Raw genomic sequence first — 8,733 nt, 5'->3', positions numbered from 1 at the left:
TCAGACGGAGGGGGCTGAGGGGAGAGGCGGGGAGAGGGGGCGGGGACGAGGCGGGGAGAGGGGCGTGGCGGAGCGCGGGAGGGCGTGGCGGGCCACGCGGGCAGGGGCGGGCCCCGTGACGTCACCCAGCGGCCGCCAAGCCTGGCGGGAAGGGGCAGTGACGTCACGGGGGAGGGGCGGTGACGCTGCGGCGGGGACAGGCCGGCCGTGTCTCAGCCCCGTGACGTCAGCCCTCACGTAATCCTCCCAGGGACGACAGGAGGGCGCTCGGGGCTCAGCGCGTTTATGGGGCACCGGGGTGCGCCGCCGCGGCAGGGCGTCTATCGTGACATGGGGTCTTCAGAGCGACACATGGGTCTCCATTGGGATACAGGGGCTGCTGTCGCGATACGGGTCTCCAAAGCGACACAAGAGCCCTCGTTGTGGGGTGAAGCCCTTGAGGGAACGGGGGGCCTCGTCCTGGACGTGGGGCTCTCTGTCGTGACATGGGGCCCTTGTTGCGATACAGGGGTCCCTGTCGTGACATGGGGCACCAGTGAGACCACCCCCCCCAGACCTGACGTCGTCGGCGATTTCCCTTTGGGAGTGTCGTGATGTCACCGACACACCCCCCCCCCCCCCGGGGGACACACACTGTTTCCTCAGAAACGGTGAAATGCGGAAATCCAAAATTTGGGATTTTCTCACCCAAAGCGTCGGCGGAAGGAAGCGCCCTCTCCCCCCTCCCCCCCGCCCCGGGGTTGACACGTAACCACAGTCGTTACATCACCATTAACGCGTTTATTGCACACAGGGGGGCGGGGGGGCGCCGGGGCGTGGCCAACGACGTCACCGCTCGGAAGAGACACAGAATTAACCGAATCCCCCCAAACAGCCCCAAATCCCCCGCGGGAGGCGGGGCCGCAGCCGCGGTTTGCGCTCCCTTTGGGCCCCGCCCCCCATTCCCCCGCCGGGGATAAGTGCCAAAACGGGGCGGTTTTACCCCAAAAGGCGGCTCTTCCCCTCGGTGACAGCTCTGCCGACCCGGGGCCGGGCGGGGCAGGCCCCATCGCGACAGTGGCCCCATCGCAACACAGCTTCCCTGTCATGACACGGGGTCCGTCGCAACAGGGGGTCGTCACGGGGACAGGGGGTCCCCGCTGAGGTACAGCATCCTCAAAAGAACTCGGGGTGCCCGTCACGACTCGGGGCAGTCCTGTCACGATACAGGGGGGTCCCTATTGCAGAAAAGGGTCCCTGTTGCAATATGAGGGCGGTCCCCGTCATGACATGGGGTCGCCCCGGCCCTCTATCACGGGTTCTCCAAAGCAGTGTCGGGGGGGCCCTGTTGAACTACGGGGTCCCTGTTGCAATAGGGGGGCTGCCATCGTGACAGGGGGCTCCCTGTCAGGACAGGGGGTCCCCCAGTCCCTGTATCCAGGGTTCCCTGCAGCAACGGGAGCTCCTAGAGAAACTGGGGGGGGCTCATCACGATCCGGGGGCTCCCCGTCGCGATACGAGGGCTCCCCGTCGCGACATGGGGTACCCGTTGTGATACAGGGGCTCCCCGTCGCGATAGGGCGGACCAGGCCGGCAGCGGGCGCCGCGGGGGGTCGAACCCCGCCCCGGGGGAGGGGCTCCCCCAGGGGTGCCCCCACCGGCGCCTTTTGCTTTTTTTTGGCCTTTTTGGGTCCGGAGGAGAAAAAGCAAAACCTGAGAGACAGCGGCGGTCTCTCAGGAAAAGAAAAACCTCCCCAAAACGGGCCGCCCCCCCGCCCCACCCCGCCCCCGTCGGGGCAATTCGGGGCAATTCGGGGCTTTTGGGGGCACTGGGGGGGTCGGGCGCCAAAACGCCCCAAAGCCGGGCGGTTCTGGGCAACACCGCAGAAAAACGGCAGTTTGGGCCGGCGGCTGCCGCAGAACTGCCCAAACCGCCCCAAAACGGCATGCGGGGGGCGGGGCCTCCCCGGGCAGCAGTTTGGGGGGGAGTTGGGGTTTTTTTACTAAAAAAGAAGGGATTTGGGGGTCGGGTGTGCTTCCCTGGCACAAACGGGCTCAGAAAGGGGGATCTGGGGTCAGGGTCAGGTCCTGAGTGCAAAATGGGCTCAGAAAGGGGGATTTTGGGTCCATCACATGTCCCAGGCGCCAAATGGGCTCAGAAAGGGGGAATTTGGGTCAGACTCGCGTCCCAGGCGCAAAATGGGCACAGAAAGGGGGGTTTTGGGTCCATCACATGTCCCAGGCGCCAAATGGGCTCAGAAAGGGGGATTTTGGGTCGGACTCATGTCCCAGGCGCAAAATGGGCTCAGAAAGGGGGATTTTGGGTCAGACTCGCGTCCCAGGCGCAAAATGGGCTCAGAAAGGGGGATTTTAGGTCAGACTCGCGTCCCAGGCGCAAAATGGGCTCAGAAAGGGGGATTTTGGGTCAGACTCACGTCCCAGGCGCAAAATGGGCACAGAAAGGGGGATTTGGGGTCAGACTCGCGTCCCAGGCGCAAAATGGGCTCAGAAAGGGGGATTTTGGGTTGGGCGCGGGGGCCCCACCAGTACTTACTCTGCTCTCTCACCTGTCCTGCCTCTTACTTTGGGGGCATTTCTAGTTTTTAGCCATTTTTTGTACTCAATAGTCCATTTTGGGGCGGATCGAGGCCGTTTTAGGCACTGTCGCTGTGTCGGGGGAAGAGTGGGGGAGGGGAGAGAAACAACAACAACAACAACGGGAAAAACCACCGGGAAAACTCTGGAATAACGATCGGAACAGCCGAACTCTTCCCTACCCCAAAAATCCTGCGGCTTCTCCTCAACTCCTATCACTTTGGGGGAAAAACCTGGGAAAACGGTTAAAAAAAGCCTCCCCCCCCCCCCCCCCCAACATGCAAAGGCGCTAAGCTTTTTTTTTTTTTTCTGCGAAAACACACATTTTCCACCAAATGTCCCAGTTTGGGGGTGCGCCCAGCCAATGGCAACACGGGGTGTTTCAGGGCCAATTTGGTCTTTTTTGGGGGTTTCATTTGTTTCCAAATTTGTGGCTCGGGGTGGGAGAGGGGGAGCGGAACTGGGGAGAAAGCGGCAAAACCCGCCCGGGGTGAAACTGCGCCACCTGCGTCATACCCAAATCCGGCCGGAATGTCCCATTTTGGGGGGCAAAAGCAGCAGCAATACCCTTTTTTTCTCCGATCCCTATGTGTTTCTGCAGACCCTTTTTTGCCCCAATCGGGCGGTTTGAGGCTGCGAATCCTCTGTTTGCGGTTGCGGGAGTGGTGGGCGCCAGCCGGGGGGGTCTGGAAAAAACACCTGCGAGACACAGCCCCCCCGCCCCATCAGCCACCTTTTTGGGGGAAAACCGCCCATTTTTCACGTTTTTCCCTCAAACCACCGGTTTCGGCCTCATTCCGCGGTGGGGGGGGGGGGGGAGGGGGGCAGACGTCCACGCGGCGCGTTTTGGGGGTCCCACTGTGCCCCGACACCCCCGCGACACCGAAACCGGCCGGAATCACCCCGAATCCACAGTGCCCCCCCCCCCGACGCAGGTGATTTGGGGGGGCTGGGGGAGGGGCGCGCCGCGGGAACACGCGCCATCGCCGACGCCGCCATTTGGGGTGGTTTTGCCCCAGTTTGGGCTCCTCCCCCCCCTCGCTCCCTCCTACACTTACAGTTCTGGGAGAAAAAGCCTAAATTTACTCATCCTGCTGCTGTTTACGGAGAAAACCTGAAAACACAATTATTGCCCCCCCACCCCGCCTGCCTCCGTGCCCCTCCCCCCGCCGAGCGTTTTGGGGGGCTTTGGGGGTTTTACGTCATTTTTTCCTAAAGGGAAGCTCCGGGGGACGCTCAGCACAAGCCACAATCCTCATTTTCCAGCTCCATTTTGGGGGGAAAAAGCGGCTTTTCTTCCAAGCTGCTTCCTACCGCTGCATCTGCGGAAAGGCCGGAAACAACCCAAAACGCGCCCCCTCCACGCCCCCACCCCCCCGGCTCCACCAGCCGAAACCAACAGAAACGCCCCAAAACCCCAAAATGAAATAATGAAATGAAAATCTTACTTCTGACCGGCTCCACATTAACCAACTCAGTGTTTTTATCCTCACAGGTCCCTGCAGAAAAGCTCCTGAATGCGCTTTGGGTGCGGATTTGCATTTTTTGGGTAAATGCTCAGACTCGGGGCCTCTTTTTACTTTTCCTTCTCATTTTTCTCACCGCTTTTGCCTGTTTGTTTTTTTTTTTTTTTTCCTGTGTTTTGCTGCTTTCCTGAGGGGGCAAAAACACTCGAGACACCCCCCCCCCACTCCCCGCCCACACACAAAAAACACCTTTTTTTTTTTCTTTCCCCCCTTTTCCAGAGAGCTTCAGCTTTCCCCTCCCGTGCATCGCCTTTTTGGGGAAAAAGAAAGGATTTAGGATCACTTACTCTGCGGCGACAGGCGGAACCTACCGAGCGCTACAGCCGGAGCCTGGTGACGCTGGAGTGGGCTTTGGGGGGGGGGATTTTTCCCCGTTTCTCGGGGTTTTAATAGAAAAAAGGGGGGAGTGGGGGCGACGGCCGCGGCGCCTGCAACGAAAAGAGCCCCCCCCGCCCCCCCAAACCCCCCGAGTCCCCCCAAAACGGGCGGGGGAAGGGCCTCACCGCTGCCGCAGTCCTGCTCCAGCCCCACCAGTGCCAGTGACGTTTTGGGGTGGGTTTTTTTTCCTGAAATTCCTTAAAATTCCTCCGGCCGCACTCTCTGCTCGTCCTCCACCTGCCGCCGCGTCCTCTGCCTCCTCCGCCCTTCGGCCTCCTTCGCTCTGCTCGCTTTCATCAGTTCCTTATTTTTAGCGTTTTCTTATTTTGCTTTTATCGCTCTCTCTCTTTCCTTTATCTTTCTCTCATTTTTCTTTTTTCTCTACTTCCTCTTTTATTTTCTCTTATTTCTTTTCTCTTATTTTTTCTCTTTTTCTTGTTTCTATTTTTTTCTCTTCTTATTTTCCTCTCATTTTTTATTTTTGTCTCTTTTATTTTTCTCTTATTGTTTCCTCTTTTCTTTTTTTTCCTCTCATTTTTGCCTCTTTCTTTCTCCTCTTCCCTCCTCTAGCTTCACCAATTTCCACTGGCTCCTGATTTTTCTTTTTTTCTATCTTCTCCAATTTCCAGCAGATTGGTTTTTTCCTCTATTTTCTGGTTTTCTATTTTCTTTTTTCTATTTTCTGTTTTTTTTTCTATTATTTTCTTTTTTCTATTTTCCGTTTTTTCTAATTTTTTTCTGTTGTCTTTTTTCTATTTTCTTATTTTGTTTTTTACTTTTTTCTTTTTTTCTATTTTCTCTTTTTTTTTTTCTATTTTCTCCTCCAGCTTCGCCCATCTCCACGGGCTCTTTTTCCCCTTAATTTTTAAGATTTACTTCCTCCAGCTTCGCCAACGTGCACCAGCTCTTTGGTTTTTTCCTCTTTTCTCTTTTTTTCCTCTTTTCTCACTTCTTTCTCCTCTTCCCTGGCGTTGCCCTGCCCAGTGCCTCCTTCCTGGCCGCCAGCTGCCACCTTTTACCAAAAAGTCCTTTTTTTCCCCCAGCCGGGGCTGCTGGGGGAAAAAAACTTTAACTCCCTCACTTCTCTCTTCCCGGCGTTACTCTCGCTCCCTGCAAGGTTCATCTTCGCTCTTCGTTTTTCCTTTTTTCCCCCAATTATCTCCCCTCTCCAGCCATCCTCCTCTGCCCGCCATCTTCTGTCTTGTCTCAAAATGCCGCATTTCACCCCAAACTCTCCCGCGAAATCCACACCCGACCTGTGCTCCCCGGCCTGGCCCGGTGCTGCCCGGCAGGAGAAGCGCGGAAACAGCTTCGGCAGCTTCTCCTCAAGAGACAGCAGCTTTAGGAGCTTTAAAAAAAAAATAAAACAACTTTAAGAGCTTTTCTTAAAAAATAAAAAAGCCTTAGGAGCTTTTAAAAAAAATTAAAAAGCTTTAGGAGCTTTTTTTTTTTTTTTTAGTGAAATAGCTTTAAGAGCTTTTTTTTTAAAGAAAACAGCTTTAAAAGCACTTTTTTAAAGTAAAGCCGCTTTGAAAGCTCTCTTTCCTGAGAAGCGTCCCAGCTCAGCTCCCTCCGGCTCCTCCGCACTGCCAAACCGCAGCATTTTAAGCAGTAAAAAACCATCAAACAGCTCCGAGAGCTTTGTTTTCTTAAAAGAAAACAGCTTTAAGAGCTTCGGTTTTAAAAATCAGAGCAGCTTTAAGAGCGGTTTTTTTTAAGAAATAAAGCCGCTTTGAGAGCTCTTTTCATTAAAAAAGCACCCCAGCTCACTCCGCCCTCTTCAAATGGCTGAATTGCCATATTTTAAGAATTCAAATAAAGAAAACAGCTTTAAGAGCTTTTTTCTTTAAAGGAAACAGCTTTCAAGTATTTTTTTTTCTTTAAATAAAGCAGCTTTAAAAGCTTTTTTTTTTAAAAAATAAAGCAGTTTTAAGAGTTTTTTTTTCTAAAATAAAGCAGCTTTAAGAGCTTTCTTAAAAATATAAAGCAGCTTTAAGAGCTTTTTTCGGCGCGGAGGAGCTCTGGCGAGGGAACGGATCTCATCGCCAGAATTCGCCGGGATTCGGGGCGGTTTCCCGGCCGGGCGCGAGGGCGCCCTGTTATAAACCTGCCCCACGTCAGCGCCGCCGCAGCCGCCTCCGCGGGGGGGGGCAAGAAATAGTCCCCAAAATCGCCAAAAAAGGGCAGCAGCCAGGAAAAAATCAATCCTGCCCCAGCATGCAAAATAACCTCTTTTTTTTTTTTTTTTTTTTCCTATTCTTTTTTTTTTTTTGCTCTTTTTCCCCCCCATAAATCATCCCAGCATTTGGCGTTCGGCTGCCCCGCATGTTTCAGCATGAAAATGGTTAAATTTAACACCTAGGTTTTGCTTGATTTTGCCTGTTCTGGACAAAAAAAATCTCCACTCTGACCTTTCCGGATGATTTTCGAGCATTCTCATTATTTATTTAATATTATTTAACACCATTTTTTGCTTTTGCTGCGTCATGGGGCTGCGCCCTTGCAAGAAAAAGGCTCCTTTTCTCCCCAGAAGAGACACAAATCTCGAGGAAAAAAAGTTGAGTGGCTCTTGAGGGAGACACACGGACCCCAGAAATGCTTTTTCCACTCATTTCTTCTGTTTCCAGAAAAGCCCAAATAACCCTTTTTAAAATAAGTATTTTTGTCCCCTTCTAGCCCAAACAACCTTTTTTTTTCTTTCCACAATCCCTTTTGTCCCTTTCTAGCAAAGCCCCAACACTCCTTTTAATGTCTTCCTTTCCACAAAAATACACCAAAATCTCTGCATTTCTCACCATTCCAGGGCCGTGCTGAGTCACGGCACTGCCTGTTTTCAACCAGGTGAAAAAAAAAAATCCCTTTTGTGGCATTTTGAGGCGTTTCTGGGCAGGAAATGACACCCCAAAAGTGCTGGCAGGGAGGACCCCCCCCCCCAACCTGTAATTAAAGCCGATCTGGGGCTAATTAAAGCCGCTGACGAAGCAGACGAGGCATTTTGGAGGCGCAGGGCGAGTTTTTCTGACGCGTCTCCAGGGCGTTTCCTGCGGGAGAAGACATTTCACTGCTGTTATTAATATCTTGCTGCATTATTCTGCCACAAGGACCTGCAAAATGGATGTTTTTCCACCATTTCAGAAGTAGGGAGAGGCCTCCCCTCACTCATAACCTGTCCTTTTGGGGGGGGAATTCACCTCTATGATGATTTTTGCAGCAATGATGTGCCCATTTCTGGCTGGTTTTAAGCTCTTATGTTCCCCTCCCCCCCGCCCCATGATTTCAGCTTTAAAATTATGTTATGGGCTGTGACACGGCCAGAGTTCACCTTTTCTGCATGGAAAACACCCCAAAAAACTGCTTTTCCCTCAGGGCCTGGGCCGGAGAGTCCATTTTAAGGCATTTTCCATTGCAAAGGCGAACCTGGTTTTCACCAAAACCTGGGGATTTATGGGGGGGGGGGGAGGGGGAAGAATAAAAAGGCCCAAATGGGTAAAAAAAATATTTGTTTTTATTTAACCGGGATAACACTGAAAATCATCAAAATTAGCCCCAAAGAAGCCCAACAGCTCCGCTAGCGATTTTGGGCCCCCACTTGGCACAGAACTGTGGGGGAGGCCTCAACAAACATCACCGAGCTGAAAAACGCAGTTTTTCCACCTCCTTTTTTTTTACCAAAAGAGCTCCTTTTCGAACCCAGGAGGAGGGGGCTCCTTCACACACACCTCCGGCCGCCCCCCACAGGGTTTTGGGGTGAACCCCCCAATTCCTCATCGTCCTGAAGACACTGCCTCCCTGAAGCTTTTCTCCCTCTTTTTAACTACTTTTCACACAAAAATTACCTCAGGAAAGCCGGCGGGGAAGGGGGGGGGGGGGGCGGTTCCGCGCACCCATCCCAACCGGGGAGCCCCAAACCGCCGCTAAAACGACACAAAACCCCGTGCCCCCCCCCTCGCTCCCCCTCCCCCCAAGCTTTAACTTTTAAGTTTCTACCTCTTCCACGCCCTTTTACAGGCAAAACGCCAAGAATGTGGGGGCGGGCCTGGCCAGCGGACGGATACGCGCTGAAGCCACCCCCGCGGTGATGCGGCCCCGCGGCCGGTTCTAACCGGCTCCGGATGGCGCAGCGCGGCACTGCGCAGGCGCCGCGCTCGCCCCGCCCATCCGCCGCCCCGCCCACCGCAGATGCCGCGGGGGCGGCGACGGGGGCGGGCGCGGGGCGCGGTCGCTCCGTCACGTTCCGCCGCGGAATGGAGGTGGG

General features: G+C 54.1%; 1 long non-coding RNA gene across 2 annotated transcripts; it reads right to left on the bottom strand.

Moving 5' to 3' along the window:
- Positions 1-3,001: 3,001 nt before the first annotated feature.
- Positions 3,002-8,480, bottom strand: LOC309684784. Of its 2 annotated transcripts, XR_014270340.1 has the most exons (4): positions 8,466-8,480; positions 4,604-7,519; positions 4,023-4,227; positions 3,002-3,273 (listed from the first exon to the last, which is right to left on the bottom strand). It is a non-coding gene; the product is annotated as an uncharacterized lncRNA (long non-coding RNA). The 2 variants fall into 2 exon arrangements; XR_014270341.1 differs by lacking the exon at positions 3,002-3,273 and having other exon boundaries at positions 4,189-4,350.
- Between the last annotated feature and the right edge of the window lie 253 nt (positions 8,481-8,733).

The sequence above is a fragment of the Vanellus vanellus genome, assembly GCF_965231255.1.
Source record: "Vanellus vanellus genome assembly, contig: HAP1_SCAFFOLD_2445, whole genome shotgun sequence".
NCBI classification, from domain to species: Eukaryota; Metazoa; Chordata; class Aves; order Charadriiformes; family Charadriidae; genus Vanellus; species Vanellus vanellus.
The sequence above is the reverse complement of the archived record's forward strand: the minus strand, read 5'-3'. Positions and strand labels throughout refer to the sequence as shown.